Source organism: Gekko japonicus, unplaced genomic scaffold (assembly GCF_001447785.1).
Source record: "Gekko japonicus isolate JY-2015 unplaced genomic scaffold, Gekko_japonicus_V1.1 scaffold175, whole genome shotgun sequence".
NCBI lineage: Eukaryota > Metazoa > Chordata > Lepidosauria > Squamata > Gekkonidae > Gekko > Gekko japonicus.
The window spans coordinates 954610-963371 of NW_015166425.1; the positions used below are offsets into that span (position 1 = coordinate 954610).

An 8762-nucleotide genomic window follows, 5' to 3' on the forward strand; every position below is an offset into this window, starting at 1 on the left:
AAAAAATAAAAAAATAAAAAAAAAATAATAATAATCTTCGAGACCATCTCTCCCCGTATGTACCCTGCAGAGCCTTGCGGTCTGCAGAGGGACACTTTCTAGTGGTCCTCGGCCCGAAGGACATCCATTTAGCCTCGACCAGGGCCAGGGGTTTTCTCTGCCTTGGCCCAGGCCTGGTGGAACATGCTCCCATTTGAGATCAGGGCCCTGCAAGCAGTGTTCCCTCTGAGCTGAGTTAGTGTGGAGCTAGCTGACAGTTTTTTAGTCTCCGACTCACACATTCTTGTCTAGGCTCAGGAAGGAGGGCTCCAGAGCAAACTCATTCATGCAGCGGCCAAACAGCTCACTCACAGCTTTAATGCCAGTAGCTCACTAAGTAGCATTTTTGTTCACGAGACTCCACACCTTAGAGGGAGCATTGCCTGTGAGACCTGCTACAGTTCCACAGGGATTGTAAAATGGAGCTGTTCCACCAGGCCTTTGGCTGAGGCGATGGACGTCCATTACATCTGGCCCTCCCCTGCGACATGGAGATATGTTTAGCGATTAAACATCTAGAGCAGGGGTATCAAACATGCGGCCCGGGGGCCGGATGAGGCCCCCGGGGGGCTTCTATCAGGCCCGCAGCGGAACTGGCTGTCTCCTGCTGCTTCTTCCAGTTCTGCTGCTGCTGCGTCATCGTAGGTTTTGCAGCTTACAGATACACACCTGAACAGCACACTCAAGACTGCAACAGCACAGACATTTTGATGCAATAATTCGGAGCAAGAGGTGATAGTTATTGGACACTGTTAAAAAAACAAGATATTGCAAGAGTGCTAATGTTTTAAGCATGTTTTTAAGTAAAAACAATCTTTGTGTTTGTGTCCTTTATAAAGTTCATATCTCTGCTACCTGGCGTTACATTTTATGACACTCATGACACCCGGCCCAACAAGGTGTCATTTATGTCAGATCCGGCCCTCATAACAAATGAGTTCGACACCCCTGATCTAGATACTCCGCCGAAAGAGTTCTCCATCACAGCATCGTCTACAGGGCGACCATTCAATCTCCTGATGCCCCAACCAAGACCGTTTTAGACTGTTTTAATTCCGTTGTACTGTACAAGTGGGAGGGGTGTTGTAAAGGATGCAAACGTGCCATGCATATTGGAATCAGCTTGATTAGAGCAGAGGGGAAATGCCTGGGGGGCAGACTATTAGCATCTGTACTGAGATAAGAATCCGATGTCCCTATCTAGCCCTGGACAAGTCCACGGTTCTGAACTTGTGAATGAGCTCAAATTCAGCAATCTCACATTGTAATCTCCCCTTGAAGACTGCCACTCGTAGGTCAGCAATGGAATGACCTGCACAGCATCCTTTGCAAGTGTTCTTTGCAACGCCCCTCCCGCCTCCTGAATGGAATATAAAGATTCAGATCTCCATTCCTAGCCATATCTGATGAATGGAGCTGATACCTTGAAACTCTTGTTAGTCTCTAAGGTGCTACTGGATTCGAATCTAGCTCTTCTACTGCTGACCGACATGGCTACCAGTCTAAAACCGCCCTGAGCCTGCCTTGGAAGGGAGGGCGGGATAGAAATCGAATTAAATAAATAAATAAATAAAAATATTCTGACACGATTCTCTGCCTTCTTCAGAGACAGCAATTAAAAGGCCTCGGGACTGCCACATCTGCAAGAACGTTTGGGGAAGCCACATACCAAGCCAAACTCCGCACAACTGCATATCCTCACATACACACGCCACTCAACTTTTCTTTCCCCTCCCTGCCAACAATTCCAAGGCAGCTGGAGTTCCTCTATTTTTCCTCTTCCCAAACTGCAGGATCCATTATTGCTGCCTTCTCAGATGATTCCATAACCCTGTCCTGTACTCAGCCAATCCACACCAGAGTCAAGAGCAGGGGTGTCAAACATGAGGCCCGGTGGCCGGATTAGGCCCCCGGAGGGCTTCTCTCAGGCCCACAGTGGAACTGGCTGTCTTCTGCTGCTTCTTCCAGTTCTGCTGCTGCTGCGTCATCGTAGGCTTGCAGCCTACAGACACACCCCTGAACAGCATACTCGAGATTGCAACAGCACAGACATTTTGATGCAATGATTCAGAGCAAGAGGTGTCAGTTATCAGACACTGTTAAATAAACAAAATATTGCAAGAGTGCTCATGTTTTAAGCATATTTGCATTTTAAGTCAAAAAAACCCTCTATGTTTGTGTCCTTTATAAAGTTTATATCTCCGCTACCTGGCATTACATTTTATGACAGACATGGCCCAGCCCAACGAGGTCTCGTTTAGGTCAGATCCGGCCCTCATAACAAATGAGTTCAACACCGCAGGTCAAGAGGGCCAATTCTCATGTGTCCTCTACATGGCAAACCAGCAGAACTGCTTCCCCGTGACAGAGCAGGAGAGGAGGAATTTCCTTCCATGGAAGGAGGCCACGAGAACAAAGTCGGGGACACCGTGAAATACAAGGTGCCGCAGAAAAGAGGATGGACGGCTACAATCAAAGGCAGAAAAAGAACGTAGAGAAAACAGAGAGGAGAGATTTAGATTTGGCAAGGGAGGAGATCGCCTTTAAGTTGGTTGTTTATTCATTAATTTAATTATTAGCCAACCATCTGCTTTATGGAATTCAAGGTGGCTTACAATACAAACAGAACAAAAAGCATTAAAATACATTAAAAGTCATGAATTAAAATCACAATTTACAAATGCCAATACGTAGAAAAGCCTAAACTAATGAAGTGCCGTCATGAATACAACAGTCTTCAGCTGTCTCCTAAAAACTGAGAGCGAGGGAGCCAGGCACACTTCCCTGGGGAGATTGTTCCGTTATCTTGGGGCTGACACTGAAAAGGCCCTCTCTCGTGTACCCATCAGAGGAGGAGGAAGAGATTATACCCTGCCCTTCACTACCCGAAGGCGTCTCAGAGCGGCTTACAAACTCCTTTCCCTTCCCCTCCCCACAACAGACGCCCTGTGAGGCAGGTGGGGCTGAGAGAACACTTTTGAGGACTGCTCCTGAGAGAACAGGTCTTTGGTTGGTCGCAGGATGGCCTCTCCCTGTGATCGTAATTTCCAGGCAGGAATGTATGCAAGAAGACAGTCCTTCAGATATCCACTGCCTGACCCTCTGTAGTGGCCTTGGACTTCCATGGTGGTCTCCCAACCAAGCACTAACCAGGGCCGATCCTGCTTAGCTTCCAAGATCAGACAAGCTTGGGCTAGCCTGGTCCTAAAGAGATGTGAATCAGCCCTAATGTTTGCACAGCATGGCCTGAGTTGAAGAAGGGATTGGACAAACATCTGGAGAAGAGGTGCATCAGTGGCTGTCAGTTACATGGTATAGATGGAAGACTCCTTCTGGGGCAAAGATGCTCTGTCTTCTTGGTGCTTGGGGGGGGGGCCAACAGTGGGAGGGCTTCTGGAGTTCTGGCCCCACTGGTGGACCTCCTGATGGCACCTGGGTTTTGGCCACTGTGTGACCCACAGTGTTGGACTGGAGGGGCCATTGGCTTGATCCAACATAGCTTCTCTTATGTTCTGTTATGCTCTCGGTGCTTGGGGGGGCACAGTGGGAGGGCTTTTTGAGCTGTGGCCCCACTGGTGGACCTCCGGATGGCAGCTGGGTTTTGGCCACTGTGTGACCCACAGTGTTGGACTGGAGGGGCCATTGGCTTGATCCAACATAGCTTCTCTTATGTTCTGTTATGCTCTTGGTGCTTGGGGGGGGGCACAGTGGGAGGGATTCTGGAGTTCTGGCCCCACTGGTGGACGTCCTGATGGCACCTGGGTTTTGGCCACTGTGTGACCCAGAGTGTTGGACTGGAGGGGCCATTGGCCTGATCCAACATGGCTTCTCTTACGTTCTTATGATCCTACTTGTGAGAAACACTTGCCGGTTTTGAAAGCAAGTGGGCAAGATGCAAGGACAGGAGGAGGATGTGAAGTAAGAGAGGGCTCTGCAGGCTGAAAGCAACCTGCGCACCGAGACAGGGCAGTTGTGATGTTGCTCACTCCCCCCCTCCCCCAATTTTTTTTTCTATTTATTCCCAGCACCACCCACCTCTTCAGAGCCAAGAAGGAACTGTTACACAACTCCACTCGCTTCAAGCGGGAGCCAGACAATGTGTGAAAGCCGGCTCTGGAACCGGGGCCCGGCGCTGCCGCCTCCCCTGCTCAGAGAAGGGAGGTTTTGTGCCAGAGGAGGGCAGCGTGTCAACAACCGCTCTCTCGGGCTGCTCCACATCCCACTGGCTCTCCAGAGTTAAAAGGTAGAGAAGCCGCGAGAAAAGGACAAAGGAGCTGGGGATGCTTTTTCGAGTCCTTAAAAGAAAAGAAAAAAATATTTTGGAGGAAAGACGTCTTGAGAGGAAGGAGCGATAGGACAGAGGCTGTTTAAATCATTTATGGGGTGGAGAAACAGGGAGACGTTTGGAAGAAGGAAGAGGAGGAGGAAAAGTTGGCTTTATACCCCACGCCTTGGAACAGCTTACAATCTCCTTCCCTTCCTTTCCCCACAACAGACACCCTGTGAAGTAGATGGGGTTGAAAGAGCTCTTAGAGAACTTGTGACTGACCCAAGGTCACCCAGCTGGCTGCATGTGGAGGAGTGGGGAATCAAACCCAGTTCTCCAGATTAGAGCCTGCCGCTCTTAACCACTGCACCACACTGGCTCTCAGAAGAGAATTCGCAAGCGCCCAATGTAGTGGATGGGCAGCAGATTCAGGAGAGGCAAAGGAAAACGCTTCTTCATCCCAAGGGCAATTTGTGGGAGCTAATCTCTCAGGTTGCACTGGGGGTGAAAAGTACTGTCAAGTTACGGCCAATTTATGGCGATTCTGTAGGGCAGAAGTCCCCAACATGGTGCCCATGGCACCCACCCACCAAATGGTTTCAGAAAGTGGGTGTGCCCGGGTGGGGTTTCTGCCCAGCAAGGCCTCTGATTCACCAGTGGAGACGTGAATGGCTGTGACAATTTTTTAAAATGTTGCTTGGGCACCAGCTGCCACCACAGCACAACGATCTTCACTGTGTAACCGAAGGCAAGACATTATGTGGCCGGCTCTGCCTTCTGTAGGAGCCATTTTGTGGCAGGAATTTAGCGGCACCTCTCCATGCCAGAATTCCAAAGGTGCCCACGGGTCTCAAAAAGGCAAGAGATGGACTGAGGTGGATTTGCCATGGCCTGCCTCTGTGTAGCAACCCTAGGCTTCCCCTCCCCCTCCCCACAACAGACACCCTGTGAGATAGGTGAGGCTGAGAGAGCTCTTACGAGGACTGCTCTTTCAAGAACAGCTCTGACAGAAGTTATGACTGATCCAGCTGACAGTATACGGGACATGTATTTTTGCCAACTGACGGTATACAGGGGCCTGTGCTTTTGCCAACTGACGGTATACGGGGCCTGCATTTTTGCCAACTGACGGTACATGGGGCCTGTGCTTTTGCCAACTGATGGTATATGGGGCTATATTTTTGCCAACTGACGGTACATGGAGTCTATATTCCATCTTGTGGAATGGCCTGCCTCAGGAAGCCAGGAACGCTCCCACTCTCCTGGCCTTCCACAAAATATGCAAAACTAGGGCTGCCAAATCCCCCCGGGGGGAGGCCCGATTTCCACCCCCGCGGAATCGGGCCCCGGGGGGAGCCGGATGTGACGTGTGACGCTGGGCACGCTGGGTTTCCCCCTCAAATGGCTGTGGCCCCGCCCCCAGCATGCCCAGCATCACACGTCACATCCAGCTGATGTGCATGCGGCGCGCGTGCGCGCTCGGGATCGCCGTCCGGGAGCCCCCCACCGCCGGGTAAAATACATTTGGCAACCCTATGCAAAACTGAATTCTTCAAGAGGGTTTCACTATGCAAGCAATAGGATAGCAGTGTTACAAAAGGCTTCACAAAGGTACTTGGATAAATTACTGGGTACTGTGGTCTGTACTACCATGCATAGTTCGCTGTGGGCTGGATCCTATTGTGCAATTTTGCCTCATTTAATGTGCCACTTATGCCTTGATTCAGCTCTGTTTTTCAGACTTCTGGTTTGTTCTACAGTCCAAATCCTATTTCACTGTTTACTTGAATGTAAACACTGAACGTCCCATCCTGCGGATCGTATTGACTCACTCTGCGTAACCCCGCCTCGAATCCAAGCGAGAAAGGCAAACTATAAATAACATAAATGTTTTAATGTTTTAATCTGTTTTTGTTGTTTTTAGATCAAATATTTTTATCAAGCACCGTGGGTGCCCTCTGGTAGGAAAAAAATACTGTTAAAAGAATACGGCTGCGTGCTGTATCTGAAGAAGTGAGCAGTGACTCACGAAAGCTCATCCCCTGCCACGTATTTTGTTAAGTCTTTAAGGTGCTGCTGGACTCTTGCTCTTTTCTGTTGCTACAGACAGACTAACACGGCTCCCCATCTTGGTCGTATTAAAAGAATGCTTTTTATAGCATCTTATGGTGGTTACTGAGTTTCCTCCTTGCAAACACGGGAATCGTGGCAATTTTATAACCGTGCTCAGACTAGAGATGTAAAATTTCCTGAAATTTTGAAGCTCGGGAAAAAACCCGTTTTTTCCCCGGGGGAAACGGAAATTTTTGGAAAAATTGGAAAAAAATTGCTACATTAGCACTTCTTTTTTCTTTTCCAGATTGAAAGTAATTCTGTTACTTTAGGAACATAAAATATGATTATGGACATTTTTACTTGGCATGAAATTATCACAACTAGCCTATTAAAAATATAGTGTATCCAAACAATGATTACAAACAGAATACCCACCCACATGCAAAAACAAAACTGAAACCTTTTTCTTTTCTTGTGACAATAGCGCCTCTTAAAGGAAGAAATGCGTCTTGTTCTTGCATTGGAGAGTTTAGTTTGTAACCTAGGACTTGCTTGTCCTCAGTGCACAGAAATTAGATCAATCTGATATATATGATATCAGATTGATCTGATGATTTGGAAAATATTTGAACACCTTGTCTTAAAATATTTTATTCATCATGTTAAAATAAAATGTTCCATAATCAATTTCTTTTCTTTTTTCAATTTTTCCAATTTTTCGGGAAAAAAAACAAAAAAGGCTTCAGGGAAAAACCGGAAAAAAATTGTTTTCTTCCGATTTTTTCCAGTTTTTTTCCGGGCCTTCACATTTCTAGTCCTGGCCTGTTCAAACCAAGACAAAATTCAAAACCACGGAGCTGGCTGTCGGCAGGCAGGTTTGAGATTCTCCATGCTTGCCTCTCGGCAAAACCAGGGGGTGGAGTGGGAAACTCTCAGCATTCAACTCTCTGTTGTCTGCCCCTGGGGGGGGGAGCCAAGTCACTCCATCGACCAGATAAACAAGTGCTTGGCGGCCTTACGCCACACTGGATTTGTTCCATTTAATCAGCGACTCTTGAAGGAGTGCTTTAATCAAAACGGCCCTGAGCTGCACTGGAGGAGAGCCGGTTGTGCTGACGGAAGGCATCTGTCTCCCATCCCGAGGAAGATATCCAGCGGCCTGCGCCCAACCAAAGTGCTCTATTAGTCAACCCTGGACCTCGAGCGGCTGCCATCGCAGCTCGTATTTACAAGTTAGCACCGGTCTATCACGTGTCACGCCTGTTGTTTCTCTCTCTGCTCTTTCATAAGTGGGGGGGGGGGCACCATTGGGCGTTGTGCAAACATCTGCTCCGGCTGTTTATGTCCAGCCGGGAGCGGTTTACTAAAAGTCACCTCACTTCAACAAGCGGATAGATTCAGGTGGGTAGGAGACCCAAGTCCTACAGGGAAAGGTTGAAGGCGCTGGGTAGAACAAATGTAGAGTCCAGTGGCACCTTTAAGCCAGTTTGGTGTAGTGGTTAAGTGTGCGGACTCTAATCTGGGAGAACCGGGTTTGATTCCCCACTCCTCCACTTGCACCTGCTGGATGACCTTGGGCAAGCCACAGTTCTGTCAGAGCTGTTCTCTCAAGGACAGTTCTGGAAAGAGCTCTCTCAGCCCCACCTACCTCACAGGGTGTCTGTTGTGGGGAGGGGGAGGGAAAGGAGTTTGTAAGCCGCTCTGAGGCTCCAAGTGAAAGGCGAGGTATAAATACAATCTCTTCTTCTTCTTCCTAAGACCAACAAAGTTTTATTCAAAGCATGAGCTTTCGTGTGTACGCACACTTTTTCAAACACATTGGAAGGAAGGTAAGGTTCAAACTTATAGATGGGGCTGAAAGCAAATTAACATGTAACATGATGAAGATGTCTTAAGCCAGTTTGGTGTAGTGGTTAAGTGCACGGACTCTAATCTGGGAGAACCAGGTTTGATTCCCCACTCCTCCACTTGCACCTGCTGATGTGACCTTGGGTCAGTCACAAGCTCTGGCACAGCTGTCCTTGAAAAAGAGCAGTTTGTGTCAGAGCTCTCTCAGCCCCACCCACCTCACAGGGTGTCTGTTGTGGGGAGGGGAAGGGAAAGGAGTTTGTAAGCCGCTCTGAGACTCCAAGGGAAGGGCGGGGTATAAATCCAATCTCTTCTTCTTCTCTCTTAAGGTGCACGAAAAGAAAACTAAACAACAAGCTGGGTATGTTTAGCCTGGAGAGGAGATGACCAAGAGGTGATATGATAACCATTTTCAAGTACTTGAAGGGCTGTCCTACAGAGGATGGTGCGGAGTTGTTTTCTGTCGCCCCAGAAGGTCGGACCAGAACCAACGGATTAAGAACATAAGAACATAAGAGACGCCAATGTTGGATCAGGCCAAAGGCCCATCCAG

General features: G+C 48.5%; 1 protein-coding gene across 1 annotated transcript in view; it reads right to left on the minus strand.

Moving 5' to 3' along the window:
* Positions 1–8762, minus strand: part of INTS3 (integrator complex subunit 3) — a 200043-nt gene that overhangs the window by 138271 nt on the left and 53010 nt on the right. The gene's annotated exons all lie outside the window — the stretch shown is intronic.